The sequence below is a fragment of the Chamaea fasciata genome, unplaced genomic scaffold (assembly GCF_029207755.1).
Source record: "Chamaea fasciata isolate MVZ Bird 193981 ecotype frontalis unplaced genomic scaffold, bChaFas1.0.hap1 SCAF_9, whole genome shotgun sequence".
Taxonomy (NCBI): domain Eukaryota; kingdom Metazoa; phylum Chordata; class Aves; order Passeriformes; family Sylviidae; genus Chamaea; species Chamaea fasciata.
In genome coordinates this window covers 3,434,466-3,451,065 of record NW_027094094.1, presented here as the reverse complement: position 1 = coordinate 3,451,065, position 16,600 = coordinate 3,434,466, and the positions used below count along the sequence as shown (strand labels likewise).

The 16,600-nt window shown below is 52.0% G+C and overlaps 1 protein-coding gene across 2 annotated transcripts in view; it reads right to left on the bottom strand.

Annotated features, from left to right (window-relative positions):
* Positions 1 to 16,333, bottom strand: part of FAM53B (family with sequence similarity 53 member B) — a 44,723-nt gene extending 28,390 nt beyond the window's left edge. Inside the window, exon 1 of one of the 2 annotated variants that reach the window (XM_066190752.1) lies at positions 16,238 to 16,333. The gene's annotated coding sequence lies outside the window, so the exon portion shown is untranslated. Of the gene's footprint in view, positions 1 to 15,199; positions 15,423 to 16,237 lie in introns of those variants that run through there. The other variant, XM_066190753.1, reaches the window with a different exon arrangement.
* Positions 16,334 to 16,600: the final 267 nt, after the last annotated feature.

The following is a 16,600-nucleotide window of genomic DNA, read 5'->3' as shown; positions in this document are numbered from 1 at the left end:
CCTATTTCTTAGGTAGTTTTAGGCAAGGAAAGCTAAGGCTGGACAACGAGGAGGCTCTTGAAACAAAAACTGCAAGCCAGCTCACACAGCACTGCCCAGCCCTGCCTCACCTCCTGGCATCCTCCCCAACAGACTTATTCCCTTGTAAAGCAGACAGATTGCAACTCAAATCTGATTACCGAAATCAGCGTTTTCCCCAAATCACTCCCCTAATCCTGTTTCGCTGTGTCGCTGCTTTGCAGTTAATGCAAACAACCAAACCCACCACTTGCACAATCCAGAGAGCACAAAACACTGATCTTGTACCATCCATCCAGTCAAAGGCAATTGTGACATTTAATGACAATAGATGAAAATATTCCACTGAGTATTAACCCTTATTCTGAACTGATACGGCTGCTCTTCCCAGCTCCTAAACCATCCTGTCCGTGTTTACTTGGATTAGAGCTTGCAGTGGTGTTAAGAGTAGCTCATTTAAAGGCCAGCTGGCTGGTAAAGAAAAATCACCTTCTATTATTTTATGAGGACAAAGTTCATCCAGAGTGCAAAGCCAAGATTGGGAATCAATACATTTTGTGAAGATTTACTGTTCCCGAGGGTGCCTGGCACAGTCTCCAGCTTTCTGTGGGATATCAGTGGACTCATAATTTACACTTTACTGGCAACTTCATCATAAACCTCTGGGCAACCCAGTGACCAAATGAAAACTGTCAAAGAGAAAAGTAAACATCTCAGACTGTCAAAATGACACGTAATTTGTGAGCGGGGTTAGATGGGATACTGGGAAGGAATTCTTGGCTGTGAGGGGCGGTGAGATCCTGGCACTGGGTGCCCAGAGCGGCTGTGGCTGCTCCTGGATCCCCGGCAGTGTCCAAGGCCAGGTTGGACACTGGGGCTTGGAGCAGCCTGGGATAGCGGAAGGTGTCCGTGGCAGGGGGTGGAAGGAGATGGTTTTTAAGGTGCACTCCAAACCACACCATTCTGTGATTCTGTGCTTTCCATCTATCCCAATCTTAGCTGTGCCTGATCCTGACAGAGATAGGAGTGCTTGCTGCAGTGACAAACTCTCTGTGCTGGGAGGACACCGCCACAAAGATCAAACAAGGGCTCAGAGCAGCATGAAAGCAGCTAAGCACACTCACCGGGTCTGATTTCTTCAGGAATAATTACCCTTCCCTAAGGTGATGGTTAATGCTGCAGCAGCAGACTCGGATACACACCCGGGCAGGAGCAGCAGCAAGTACAGGCAGAGGCTCCCTGCCCTGGCACACCATCACACCTCCCTGCTCCTCTGCATCCCCTGCAATTAACACAACCCTAATGACAGGCAGCACAGCACGCTGCTGGCGAGCTGGCAGCCGCCACCACCACCACCCCCCGACGTCGGGGCTGAGGCACACTTGCCGCTATCAGCAATTTTACCCACTGCTTGGCTGGGTTTTGGAACCATCCCCATGGAGAAACTGCAATAAAAAGGGAAACTTTCCAGTGAAACGTGATCTCTGGCTGCCCATCCTGCCTCTCAGGGCTCCTGACGCACAGTCCTGCCCTGTCACATCCTCTCCATGCAAACAAGTGCCATGGGACACAAACTGCAGAGCCAGGATGGACCCTATTGATGCTGAGGAGGAAACCACTGTGTATTTATAGACTGGACTCTTTCACACACACACTCACATGCTAATAAAAAGGTACTCTGCGGGGACCATTAATTACTTTAAGAAATGTATTTCCTCATTTGCAATCAGATAAAGGAACTATCTTCATCATGATGTCAAGGTTAAGTTTAGACTCGAGCTGCGGCCACTGGGATTGACACGATCTCCTGAGCTATATGAAAAGCCCCTGAGAAACTCTAGTGCACAGAAATCCCCAAATTTTAGCAAACCCTGCTTCCTACATGCTTCAGAACAGACCAAGCAGAAGCCTCATGTGATCTTTGCAGTGGCAGAGGTGGGAAGAGGTTTCTCAGAGCTGCTTTCCAGACGGTATCACAGCTATGGAGTGTTGGGCTCGGGAAAAAAAAAGAAGTGAAATGATCCAGCTCTCATCCACAGGCTTGGAAGATAAACTCTGGGGAGCAAACCTGCTCCTTGCAAGGCACAAGCACAGCCTCAGAGCTGCTCACGGGGGACAAACAGCCCTTCCCTGCAGGGAGGTCTCACACATGACTGGTGTTAACACAGCAGGCTCCAAGTAACACTCACGGCCATGCCCTGCTCACCTGCTACACTGAACTGCATGGGAAAGACCTCAAGATTCAGCAAACTGTCTGCCAGATGCTCTGCCACGGCTGGGGGGAGCATGAGCAGTGACCAGTATCACATCCCCATGCAAGTTATGAAAAACTTCCTCACAGAAAGGGTTACCAAGCCTGGAGTCCCCATCCCTGGAGGGATTTAAAAGCCCTCTGGATGGGACATGGCTTAGTGGGGGCCTTGCCCCTGGCCCATGGGGAAGCAGTTGGACTCCATGACCTCAGAGGTGTTTTCCAACCTTACCAACTCCACAATTCCATGGTGTGACCCCCAGAAATACTCCTCATGAAGACAACTGAGGACCAGCATCACCCAGATTGTTGTGGGATCACCACCCTCTGCACAGAAAACATTCAACCCCTGTCCAGCTCAATAATCCATCTCCAGACACTCACACTGACATAAAACCTGTTTACAGTGGAAAGGGCACATGGGAACGAGGAGCTGGAGCTGTATTTTGCATACTGATACACCTTGCAAGCAGAACAGTGTGAATTCTCTCAGAATATAAATCAGCTGCCCCTGCTGGATTTTTAATGCTGGTCAAAGTGAAGAAGCCATGGCCCAAGCAGGACCGCACTCCCTACCCCTGCCCCAGCAGCATTCCCTGTGCTGTGCTCGAAGAAAATGGCTGAGCAAGGAGCCACTGGGATTTCTGGAGGTTATTCAATGCAGGTTGTGTCTGAAGAACCAAACCTGATCCCTCTGGGCCAAACTCTGAGCACGATTCCAGGGTTCCACCACCATCCCACTCTTGCCAGCGAGACAGAAATTCCCTCCACTCTGCACATCTTGATTTCTCTGTGCAGTCAGACCACTGTGGAGAGCAGGCACAGCACAGCTGGTCCTCCTCTCCCAAACCCTACAGGGGGATGCAAAGAATTTGGGGGAATGGCCAAAACTGGTGACTGTAATTGAAAATTGTGGTGGTTAAGGCTTTCTGCAAGCATAACTCAGCAATATTCATCTGAAATAAAAACCATGCCTCTCTCCCCATCCTTCCACTTCTTAGAAGTGATTTGGGGCTACACTGAATCTCCCCATTGCACAGCCTGTCTCACCCTCAGGGCTTTGGACAATGCCAAGGAATACATCTTTAATTTCTTGATTTATTGTGTTATGAATTGAGAAAAAATCCATGAAGTCTACCATTTGCATGTAGCTAAGTTTGGGGTTATTTCCTCACTTAGGCAAAAATTATTCTTCTGCAACAGGGCTGAGCAGGCTCAGCTCTGGGCAGTTTGTTCCCCTTGCTTGAACATTAGTCTATGTCATTAGAGAATACTGAGTTTACTTATGGGGTGAAAACCTCCAATAAATGTGAAAGATGCCATTCAGAGCCCGAGAAGAAATCTTTACACTCTGGAAATGCCCCATGGACTAGTCCTGAGCAAGCGGGATCGTGAGTCAGCTCACGTGACTTTTAAAGGATGAAATTTCCATGGGGGCAGCAGCTTCAGGATTGTCCCCTGGGACTCTGTCAAGAGCAATGGGCTGCCCCAGGGTGGCCAGCCTTGGGAGGAGAGAGCTGCAGCCCTGCCCATCTCACCCTGAGCCTGCAGGCAGCTCCTCCTGCTCCACAGGCTCTCCCCCAGCTGCAGGAAGGGCAAACACCATCCAGGACACCATGGCTCTCACAGTGTTCCACTCCTGCCCAACTCCTGCCTGGCAAAAACTTGTGCTGCCCCATGCTCCAGGTACTCAGCCAAAGAAAATGAATAAGGAAATGTCTTCCTCTGCCTCCTGCTTGCATCCAGACTAGACTTTTCCAGGGCTAACAGGACAAAGACAGACTTTGAGCACTAATTAGTAAGTAAAGGACTTGCCTGCACATAACACAGCAAAGGGGGAAGAGGTGTGTGAGGTGAGCATGGCTCCCTAGGTCTGCACAGCTTCAAGGACCAAAATCACCTCAGTGCTTATGACCGACACATAAGGAACAGAGGTGCTCACCCAGAACACAGCCCAGAACACACCTGTGCTGCCAGTGCAGGACAGCCTGGATGGAGCCAGCATCTACAGCCTGGATGGAGCCAGCATCTACAGCCTGGATGGAGCCAGCATCTACAGCCTGGATGGAGCCAGCATCTACAGCCTGGATGGAGCCAGCATCTACAGCCACGCTAGGAAATCCACAGCCAGCAGGAGCTCGAGGTCTCCCCTGACAGCCCCCATCCCACAGGGCCACGTTAGGAACCAAAAATGCCACATGCAACCTGCTCATGGAGCCTTGAGGTTAACCCTCACTACCAGGAACAACAGGCATACCAGGGTCCTGCCCACAACCACAAATGAATTACCGAGCCAATAAAACTCTATCATTTCAATAGAGTGTTAGAAGTAACTCCGTTATTTCAATCCAATCTCCTGCTCCACATGCCTGGGTACTGCCTCAGCCTGACACCAAAGTCACACGAGGCAGAGGGTCCCCTGCCCTCCAAGACCCAAACCACACATCCAAACACCCCCAATCTCTAGGGAGGGCCCAAAGTCCAAGCTCATACCCAGATCTACATGCCAGGGTTGGACCTCAGCTGCAGGCAAGCTCTCACAAAGAAAGGAATGAGAGGAATTAAGGAGAACTACACATCATCTACTTGAGTAAAAGGTTTATTGCCCCCGTGCTCTTAGGGAGTGGGAGTGGCAGGGGAATGAGTCCCGTACACACCAGCAGCGGAAGGACTGAAAGGACAGGGCAGGGGCAGAGGTGCTTTGTCTCAACATCTTTAGCTCGAAGGAAATGGTGCTGGCAGTGACTTTGCCTTTTCCTCCCTGGCAACTGAAAAGGAAAAGAAGAAAGCAAAATTAGTCATTGCAAAACAGCGACCAGCAAGAGAGAGGTGCAAGCGAGGAGCCGTGGGAAGAGGCAGGACAAGGGGGAATGGCCTCAAACTGAAAGAGAGTAGGTTTGGATTAGATATTGGGAAAAAAGTCTTCCCTGTGAGGGTGGTGAGGCCCTGGCACAGGTTACCCAGAGAAGTTGTGGCTGCCCCATCTCTGGAAGTGTGGGCCGTGCAGACAGAGCCTACAGCGTGACCCCAGCCCCAACGACCACAGAAATGACACGTTTTCTCTGAGCAAACCTGTAATCGTTGCCTATTCCGCTCATTAGGGGATGGCTTCTACCTTTGAGTAGTATCTCCATGGAAGTGTTGGGCCAAGAGTTGTCTCTGGAGGAGAGCAGCTGAAGCAGCAGCAGCAGTCCCGCCTGCTGGCCCAACAAACCATCTCACCTTTCTGTGGGTTTCCCCCGCCGCCCCAGTTGTGAGATTTATTACAAGAATTTGCAGTGGTCTGTGAGACGCTGTGAGTGTTGGCCACGCTCCCAAAAGCTGAGGAATTGCTGAATTGAGAATTGCTTTGGCCGCTTAATCTCAACAGCTAGGGATGCTGAACAAGGCAGCAGGGTCTGGGTTTACTTTTAATTACTGCTCAGAGCATGCTGCTCTAGGAAACAGACACAAAAAACCAATTCTTGTTTCTTCCTTGTATTCTTTCCCCACATACAGCCTGAGATGTCTGAGCTGCAGACAGTAAATGGCACCACCACACTGCTTTTACTGACTCACTTCTCAAGCATAAACAACTTCAAATAGCACATGAAGCCCTCGGAATACCTGTCTGTATGAAACCACCTCCATGTGCTTACAGACACACAATAATGCTCTCAGGCTCAGAATCACTGAATGGTTTGGGTTGGAAGGGACCGTAAATCTCATCTCATTCCAAACCCCTGCCATGGGCAGGGACACCTTACATGTGTCCAGGTTGCTCCAAGCCCTGTCCAACCTTGCCTTGGACACTTTCAGGGACTGGGCAGCCACACCTTCTCTGGGCAGCCTGTGCCAGGGTCTCCCCACCTTCAGTTAGGGGGATTCTCAGCCAGTCCAGGCTTCCTTGCTGGCTCCAGAGCTCTCAGGGTCCCTGTGAGAAGGAAATCCTGGAGGTGCAAAGCAAGTTCAGCGCTGCAGCACCGACTGTAACGCTGCTGCTCATCAGTGACCACAGAAAACCCACCCAGATGAAGCAGGAGCAGGATCTGGGACATCTCACTGCGTCATTGGGGAGCACTTGCCAAGACCCACAACACCATCATCGCTGTCAGAGCCAATTTGGATGCTGCTTGTAAGCCAGACTTCTCCCTTCTGCAAGGCTGAGATGGAGAACAGGTAGAGGCTGACAGCCCTTATGGCCATGCCTGGATTTAAAGCAGGATGTATGGATGTATGGATCAACTGCCAGACTCCACATTATCTTCTACCACCTCCCCTTTACGGAGAAATAAGTCTGCACCACCCTCATGTGAAGCCCGGCAAAATGGTCACTTAGAACCTTCCAAAAATTGAAATGATCTCCCTGAACTCAGGAGGCAGTACTAAAAGAATTTCAGATGCTTTCAGTGGACAGTGCGTGTGCCCACACAGGGTGATACACGTGCCTGCTGTCACCTGCACCCCCCACACTGTTTGCGTTAGACCAAAGTACTTTGGCTCTTGGGCAAGCTCTGGGGGTTCATTGCTCAGCTGAGAAATGGCTTTCAAAGAGCTCCTGGGCTCCTGAAAGACGACCCTGGAGCCTTTATTAATCCTCCTAGCGACCCAAAGGCACTTTTCCCTGCTGTTTGTCCCTCCGTTGCCATCAACACCGGCAAGGGGAAGGCACAGTGGAGGGAGGGAAGGAGCCCTCCAGGGCCAGGAAACCTTTGCCCACACTGCCACCTCCGCGTCTCCCTGAATTTCCGAGCCCTGCATCTTCCATAAATCTCTCTAAGGAACGAGCAGCCAAACATCTGTGAGTTGTCTGAATTAGTGTGAATTTGGCAGACTGAAGAGCAAACTCGCATCGCCCCGCAGCCTTCGCGTTTCTTGTTTTCCTCGGGTTCATTAAATACACAACAATCTGTTACCAGAAGACGGTTCCTACGTGCAGGGGCTGCCAAGGAGCCGGGTTTGATGGCTCCGGTGGAGATGGGGGAATGTGTGAGGAGCAGAGGGAGGGGCTCTTCTTGGTGCAGCGGGGCAAGGAGAGGACGGGCTGCACCCACCCGGCCTCCCCCAGCCACCGTCCTCCACGTGGCAAAGGTTCTCTCTGATGTCAGAGCCATCCTGGAGGTGAGTCTGGGAAGCTCCAAGGGGAACAGAGCAGAGTGTGGGACAAGCAGGAGGAGATGCCTACAACAGCCACGGATGTCATCCTGCAGCATCATCCCAGCTGTGGATGTGCAGCATCCAGATGGAGAAAGCAGGCTCTGCCAGGGTTATTCACACCCGTGAGCAGAGCCCTGGGCATGGGGCATCCCTGATCCTGAGGAAACTGGGGGGTTCCCACTGCTGCTGGGCAGCGCTTGGCCCAGGCATGCAGTGAGGGCACTGCCAGCACCCAGCCACAGGCAGACCGGGCTGATGCTGCGATGGGGAACAGCTCTGGAGGCTTCGCCTTCCCTCAAAGGAAGTCTTTCGCTACGAGGGAAGTCAAAGCAAACACCCACTCACCGTGTTTACCTGCCTAAATCAAAGCCAAAGCAGCACTGAAACGTGCCCGACAGCATTTCCACAGAGTCATTCATGGAGAGTTTGGACTTGGCTTTTAGCTGGTGTTTTTAATATCGCAGGGAGACGCTGGCAAGGCTGGAATAATGCAGAATCTGTTGCTGTAACACACTCCCGGCTCCTGAGAGGTGTCAGCAGCACGTAGAGCCCAAACCTTCTGCAGGTTTGGCTCCGTCAGGGGATCCCTGAGGGCCAGCAGTGAGATGCTTCCCATGGGGAGCAGCTCCAGCAAGCCCGAGGTACCACTGCCCCAAAGCAGGGTACCCCACCAGGGGATTGCCCAGCAGGACAGGTAATGCCCACAGAGGACAATTCTCCCAGAATTGGGATGCCTTGTGCCCAGAGATGCCCCTGGTTCCCATGGAGCAAGGCAGGATGAGCTCCACTGTAGCTGAGCTGCCAGAAAAGCCCAGATTTTGCAGCCAGTCTCGGAGATGAGGAAAATTTTTTACAAAGCAAGTGGAAATGCAAACAGCCCCTGGGTTTATTTGGAACAGCCCCTGGTTTTATTTGGGCTGGCAGGAACACAGTCCTGCCCTGCACCCCTCGAGCTCATTTATGACAGTGTGAATAAGCAGGAATAAAGGGGAAAAAGAAATTAAAAATCTGTGTTTTCCACCCCATAGATCTCCATCTCTGGAGAGTCTCCATATATCCCATTCTCTCATGCCACGGGTGCAAATCAGGATTTTCCTGAAAATCAGATTCCCCTGTGCCACAGAAAGAGGAAGCCCAAAGGACAGAGGGGTTGGCCCCAGCACCAGCATGGTGTGAACCACAAAAGCCCACTCCTGAAGCAGCATCCCGAGGAGAAGTGACCTAAATGCTGCATCCCATCCTGGCTCCAAAGCTGCCAGGAAGGGAACCACGCCAGGTATTTTGTCAGTGCACAAACATGAATGATTGCCCAGGACAAATAGGGCAGCAAAAACGTCCACCTTCGTCACATGGAAAAAACATGTATCAACTTGCAACTCTAATGAGCGAAGGAATTAATGAATGCTGGAATTTGTAAAACATTATGAAGTCCCTAAAGTAATGCCAGCACCTTAAATGAATGAGACTGCGAGTTAAACATCAGGTTCTGTTAGAAAACAAGATAGAGAGGGGGTTTTATAGATATTAAGGATACTAAGAAGTCACACTGACAGCAACAGAAAGAATGGTGGAAACATTAGTCAGGATGCAGAAAAAGAAGAAACAGACAATATAAACATTACTGTCCTCGGCAGAAAGGAAAACAACAGAGTCACATTTGTCAGGAGTAACCTGGGATGATATTAAACAGCAGGCACTAAATATAGATCCTCCTTAAACAACAGCTCCAAATAAATTTACACCTTCAATTTTATAAGATCATGCCAAAAAGTCTTGCGAGCCATCACCACTGATGGTCCCTGGAGACAGGCACAAGGCAGCCTGGTGAATGTGGTGGGTGAGACCTCGAGCCCAGCAAGGCTCTGCTTTCAGTGCAAGGTCAGGGAGTCAGGAATCACAATTACAACAGCAAGGGAAGAGCTCTCCCCTCACCTGAAGCCTTTGTGCGGGTGAAAGGGAGAGCTGGTATCACACCGGTGTAACACACCTCATTAAAGTGCACAGCAGTGGATGACAGCTACTGATAACGCTTTACTGGCACATCTCAAACAGACCCGCAAGTAACTGGTGACACTGGCTGCAACAGAAACTACGCTGCCCCCCCATGCCATGCAATATTTCTGGCAGTAATCGGGAAGGAGACAGGGAAACCGGTGCCCGGTAAGTGACTGGAGACCAGCAAAGTGCTAAGTACAGAGAGCAACGTGGTCATGCAGAACAGAGAGAAGCGACCAGCACAGTTGGTTACAGAGGTGTTAAGATACACCCTAAAAACCTAAAATTGCTCAAAAGCCACTCACCTCAAAGGCAGGGGCATGTGCCCAGGCTCCTGCACGGTGCAGAAGATTGCCCAGGCATGCAGAGGTATGACCACAGGCTGGATAAATTTGGGGTCTCCGGGAGGAGAAGGGATGGCACAGCCTCTGTGCTCTGCACTCCACGCCCTCTGCGGGCACCTGGAGCCTCCTCCCACCTCTGACCAAGGTCTGGGGGGGGCTTCAAGACACAGGTACAAGTACAAGACTGTGGGAATGTGGAGTGGAAACTGCTGAGCACGAGCTGGCTGCCTCAGAGAGGGCAGGAGAAGCTGAGCAGGTCCCTGGGAGGGAGCAGACCAGCAGTGGGACACCTCCCAGCACGGCAGGAAGCTGGAGCTGTGCAGATCCAGAGCAAGGGCAAAGTGCAATTTTTTTTTCCTGAACAACACAGACAATAATCATTGCAATAAACTCCAGCACCACAAATGACTGCACGGGGCTCTCAGCTTTATCTCTGCACTGGGGGCCTTTCTAACAGACACTGAATCATGGAATCATTAGGTTGGGAAAGACCTTTAAGATCCCTGAGTCCATGCTCTGGCAAGAATTAATTACTAAAAATGGTGATACACAGAGCAGTCCCAGAAGCAGGGCTCTCCTGGCTCACTGCCCTACACCCCAGGTGAGCTGTGGCACCCTGTGCCCAGCAGCCCCCATGCCCCAGCGTGGGATGTGCAGGGATCAGGAGGGTGGAGTGACAGAGCAGCTCCTCCACAGGCTGGCCTGGCTCTTGTCCAGCTCCTCCTGAAGCTGCCACCTTTGTGGTGTATCGTGGGGTTCACAGGACAAGGCACAGGGAGGGCATCCACAGCACAACCCATCACACTGCAGAGATGCAACCTTTCCTTCACATCAAGTTTCAAATATGCACATCCGAAACCTCCACGGGAGAAGTAATTTCTACCAACAACACAAACCATGCAACAACCCAAAATGTGGGTGAGAGTTTCTAAATGAAACATTTCCATTTTGGCAATGCACGTCTTCTTTAACCACGATGCTTTCATTCTCAGAAGTACCATCCATTGCACTGCATTCCATTTATAACACAGCTGATAGCCCAGTAATCACAGAATGGCCTGGACTGGAAGGAACCTTAAAGAGCATCTCATTCCACCCCCTGCCATGGGCAGGGACACATTCCACCATACCAGGTTGCTCCAAGCCTTGTCCATCCTGGCCTTAAACATTTCCAGAGATCCTGGGGCAGCCACAGCTTCTCTAGGCTTTTCTCTTTTTTTCTGTTTTTCTGAGTCCACAAACCCAAAAATGGATATTTTGAATGCTTTCTGTATCTTTTTAATTATAATGGCTCTTCAGCTTTGGCACACAATTGTAGCTTTTGGCACCTAGTTCATAATATTAGAACTTGTCCTTTCAAAAATATTATACAATATTCATTTGTACCAGCTGGGACAAAAAAAAAAACAAAAACCCAAGCACTTGGAAACAGGGATAATAATATATACACTTGAAGTAATTTCATAGCATTGACAACTATTGCCCAGCACAGCAGAAGGCTGTTCTCAGGAAGGTTAAGGCAAGCACTGAAACACAAAATCACAGTTATTGTGACTTTCTCACATCACTTGAAACGAGAAATGGCCAGCTCCACCTGGCCTAACAGTGCTGCCAGGCTGTCCTAAGCAGAGAAGACCAGTTGTCTGCATTAATTCCTTTTCCTTATAATTAACATTTCCCATTGGTGCAGAGCAGTGATGATGGCACTTGTACAACTGGGGCAGACGAACACGAAGGCTTGTCCGGGGTCACTGCAAGAGTGGTCATAGGGTAAAGGACAAAAAAATACCTTAAATACAAATAAGTAACACACTTTTAACTCATCCCCTTGGCTTTAGGAGCAGGATGAGGGGTGAATCTCTTGACCCCCTTGTCCAGGGCAGTCGCTGAGACCAAAGCCAGTCACCGATGCACCTCAGCAGCCACATCCTTCTGCACCACCTCCCCAAGCCCTGCTTCTCCTCAGCCGTGCAAAGGACTCCTGGTCCTTCCTTTCAGGGGCTGGTTTCGAGCAGAGAGAGGCAGAGCAGGTTTTCCAGCTGCTGGATCAAAGCTTGCCAGATCCCATTTTTTACAAACCCTGGGAGACCGTGAGGATTTGTAAGCACGAAGCGGCCGCGGAGTCAAACTCCTCTTTCACCACGGTCCCGTACCTACCGCACAGCCAGCCCTGAGCCCTGGCTGCTGAAAGCAAAAGCCATGGCCAGGAGCCACAAATATAGGGAATGATGTAGCCCAAGGGATGCTTCAAACGGACTACAGAGGAGTGACACCAATGATGCTGCTATATTTAATCCTCTAAAAGCAAAAACCATGACCAAGTCTCCCTTGGGTACACTTTTAGGGAGGGAGGTGCAGAAACTCAATGCACCAGAACAGATTTTTTGCACTCACTCAACCAGTTCTTAAAATATTACTCAAATGAAGTGATTACCGAGCCAAACTCGCCTGGTACTTCCCACCCATCCATGCAGGGACCCACAGCATGCAGTGCTGGGAGCAGCCACGCTGCACACAGGGTTTGGTGCTGCTCCTCCAGCTCAGTCTAAAGCAGTTTACTCCTCCCTGCATTTCAAAGGAACTTCTAACATACCAAATCTTTTTTATCTTACACAGCCTATGTCAGATGCATAAGATGCAGTATCACACGTACCCAACGCCACAGGCTACAAAACTCATGGATAAACCACCTGAAGCCAGGAGAAATTCGGGCTGGAAGTGATCTGCACCACCACACTTCTCAATTTTCGATCCCCACCCCACCTGTTGATGACTAAAGACCCACACATCCACAGCCTGTATACTGAGATCCACCATCCCAGCGAGGTTTCAGGAACAGGCTCTTGCTTGAGAATTTTTGTCCCTCTAAAGGCAGCCAACTCAGAAAAGTTTGGAAAAACAAAACAGCCCGTGGATCTGCTCTCTCCAGCTCCCTGCAGCAGAGCCACGTTCTGCATTGCTGCTCTACAGAAATGGCTGGGTCACAGGCAGCCAGGCTGGCACGGAGTGTGACCTTGGAGAAATCCTTTTCCACAACTACGGCACGGCCACTGCTCGTAGGGAGACTTGTGGGCAGAACCAGAGCTCCAGGATTCGGGTCTGCCAGTGTCCTGACCGCTTCCAAGGAATTTACAGCAGGTCTCATCCCTAAAGAGAGCGGCGGCACTCATCCCATGACAGGCTGGGGATCGGGGACAGGAGGGGAGCAGGGGGGAGCAGCCCAAAGGCTCCATGACAGGCCAGGCTGGCAGGCACAGAGGAGTAGCACGGTGGAAAATTCCCTCCTCTACACCCGATTAGTTTATATTTAGCTCTCGGAGGAGCAGACTGCTGTTTTGGTGATATTTTTCGCCCAGCCCCGCAGGGACCCCTGCAATGGGAACTGTGGCTGCCACCACACGTGAGACCCACGGCAGTCACTGCCCTCTGCTTCTCGGCAGACCTGCTTTGTTTTTTTTTAGTTCTGTTTCTCCGAGTCAGCAGGCTTGCTTCCTCTTCCTCCTCCTCCCGTTTTGGGAGAGAAAGGAGCAGAAAACGTCAGCCAAGAAGAGAGCTCGCTGGAGGAGCTGCACAGGAGCAACATCCCAGCTCCTCCGCCGCCCTGGTCCCCCACGGCCACGGGAATAAAACTTGTTTTTCTGAAGGTGTTTTCACTCTAGGAGAGAGTTTTGGTGAGTGCAGATGTGACACGAAGGCTCTGCTTGCCCTCTCCCCCTCCTGGGATGTGGGAAGGAGACTCGACCCCGCCGGGCTGAGCTCTCCAAACAGCTAAGAGCATCTCTGGCACCTCGCCCCGTCCCAGCCCGTTGGTCCAAAGTCTGCCCTGCCACAGATTAATGTCCATGAGGACTATTTCCCAGCACCATCATTTGACAAACCATGTGACACGGGAGGGGGAAGGGGGACAAAACCAAAATCACCCTTTCAGCTTGGGCTGTCTGTCCTCTTTTCCATCTGAGATTTTACAAGGCAAGTGCAAACCCCCTCCATCCTGACAAATAAAAGAAAAATTCTATGCAACATTATAAGAGAGAAAGGAAAAAGGAAGAAGAGTCTCAAACCACGCAGCTGCCATTTGAGAAGTCAGAAATCAACCAGCAATAATAAACAGACTAGTGGGACAAAGCTCATTCCCCTCCCCACCCATCAGGACACAGCCCATGGTGCCAGTTCTGCACACAAATACAGGTGTTTTGGCAAAAAGTTGTGTATCTTGCTCTGCCTAGACTTTTGCTGAAAGTGAAGCAAGCCTTTGCTACTACTACTACAAAAAATAAAAAAGTTGCATATAATTAACCAATGCAGATTTGGTGATTTATATTGGTATTTGTTTGCCTATTTGCATGCATGCATATTTATTCACATGTATTTATTTATGCAGGTATCCATAGGTGAAAATTAACCTACATTGGTGCTGACTCTGTCCCACGGTCTGCTTGATCTCCGTGTACAAAAATCTGGATCCCACTGGCACAGATCAATTATCCACTGAAGCGATTTGCGCAGATTTTCTGTGCAAAGTTTTGCATTTGCAGCAAAAGGCCATCTGCTTTCTATAACCACTGTGCTTCCTGGACACCTCGGCCCTGTGCAGAGCTGGAAGCGGCAGAAGTTTCCCCCCCCTGCTCTGGGTCGAAGCTGGAAGTGAGAAAGTCTAGAGGCAGAGATTCAGCAGCAAAACCTCCGGCACGCGTGGCTGTGCTCCACGTGGCTGCGCTTGGCAGGCTGTCCTCCCCTCCTCTTGAAGTGGAGAGAAGGAAGCAATTCCACGGCAGGTTGTTTTGGCTGGGTTTTTTTTTTTTTTTCTCCCCGCTTTTGGAAGCAAGGAGGCTGAGTGCTTCTCCCGATGAAGTGCCTCCAGCCCTTATCCTGCCGCCCTGAGCAGGGCCGTGCCAGAGCTGGGTGTGACACACCCACCACCACAAGCATCCTCAGGCTCCACAGGAGTTTCAAAAATGAAGAAATAAATCAGAAGCTCACTTCAAACCTGCACCGAGCCACGAGAGGTAAGGACAGAGCAAGCCACTGTGAAATTCAGGTTTTTTACTATCACTCTAATTAATCTGTTTCATGACCCACCCCAAATATTTTCTCTAGAAACATTATCTACACCGTTTTGGGGTTTCTTTATTTCTTCTCCCAGCCCTCAGACAAGCCCTGGTAAATATTTCTGCCCACGACAGAGGCAGGCCAAGGGAATCTGGGCTTAGTGATGGCAGCAGCACCTCCTGTGTTTGGAGGTACCCAAACACTGGGCAGAGATGCTCACAGCCCTCGGTGCTTTTACTGGATTATCAAAAAACACTGATACCTCTGCAATTTGCAAGTAGTTTTTAATCTGTCAAAATAGACTTTCAGTATTGCTCGAGGATTCAAAAGGAAAATATGCACATCTGGTTTCAATCGCCAACTGAAGTTTCGTCTATCAGCCTATTTCATAACAAATTACGCTTACTTTTCACTCCAGAGGATTTCCTAAGGAGGGGATGAGCTGCCAAGGTACACCAGCGTCTGTGGAGACCGCACGGCACCGGGAGGCAGCAGCACAACTCAGTGACAGGCGCCGCGCTGTTGCAAACTCTCTCTGTGTCAAGTAAATTAAAATTACTGAGGAAAAACCCCTTACCCGTGAAATCCCAGCGTAGAGCTGTACGTGAAACCTTCACGTACCTCAGAACCTGATCAACCTGACGTCACTGAACGGAGAAACAAGACTTACAGGCTTTCTAGGACAACCCCAGTGCCAGGGCACTTCACACAGCAAGGCGCTGCCGTGTCCCACCGCAGCGGCGGCGTCGGGCGCTGGAGACCCACCCGGGGAGCGGCCTGTCCCCCTCTCCTGCCGCCCTGAGCTGCCTCACACGTGCCAGGAGTGAAATCCGAGGCACGGCACGGTGGGAAGCGTGCGCTGGCCCTGGGTGAGCTGGAGAGCATCTCTGCGGGGATGCTCAGCCACGGCTGCAGCCCCCCTGACACCCCGAGCCCGGGGCGTTCTGCACCGAGCCCGGCGGCACCCGACTTTGAGCCCCCTGGGGCAGCACTCTCGGCCCGGAGAAAGGAATGCACGTGTTGATCCTTTGGCAGGAAATAATTCCAGTAGCAAAGGCAGAGGGCTCGGAGCGGGTGAGGACCGCTCGCCAAACTCCGGAGAGCCGCCCATCCCCGCACGTCGGGCTCAGCATCCCGCACCCCCCCCCCCCCTCCGCGCCGCTCCGGACACACATCCACACATCCCACCTCTCTCCGCTCCGCCAGGGCGGCTCCTCCGCGGTGCCCCCCGCTCAGCCCGGGGCGGGGTGAGACCCGACGGCACAAAGGCGGACATCCCCAGCCCGCTCCGCGGGGATGCGGTGGCGGCGGGGGGCACCACCCTCCTACCCCAACCCCTCCGAGCCGCCCCGTCCCCGGGCAGGGCTCACCGCCGCCCTTTGTCCGCTCCCCTCCGGCACCCCCCGGGGCGGCGCGGCCCCGCTGCGCTCCGGGCATCGCTTACCGAGCGCTTCCCGCGGTGGCGGCGGAGCGGCCCGGCCGGGCCGGCTGTGGGCGCCGCTCCGACCGCGCTCCGCTGCCGCCGCCGCCGCCGTGCTGCGGGCGGGGCGGGCGGAGGGAGGGAGCGAGGAGGAGGAGGAGAAGGAGGAGGAGGAGGAGGAGGAGGAAATGTGCTTGTCACTTCCTGAGCGGAGCCAGCGCCGGCACAGCCCGGCCCGCACCTGCGGAGCGCCCGCCCCGGGGACCCGCGCACCGGAGCGCTCGCTGCGAGGGCAGGCGGGGGAGACCCTGGGCTGCCGCCCCGAATGGCCGTCCCCGGGCTTACGCATCGCCAGAAACAGCGTGTGTGTGGTGGGGGGAAAGTCCA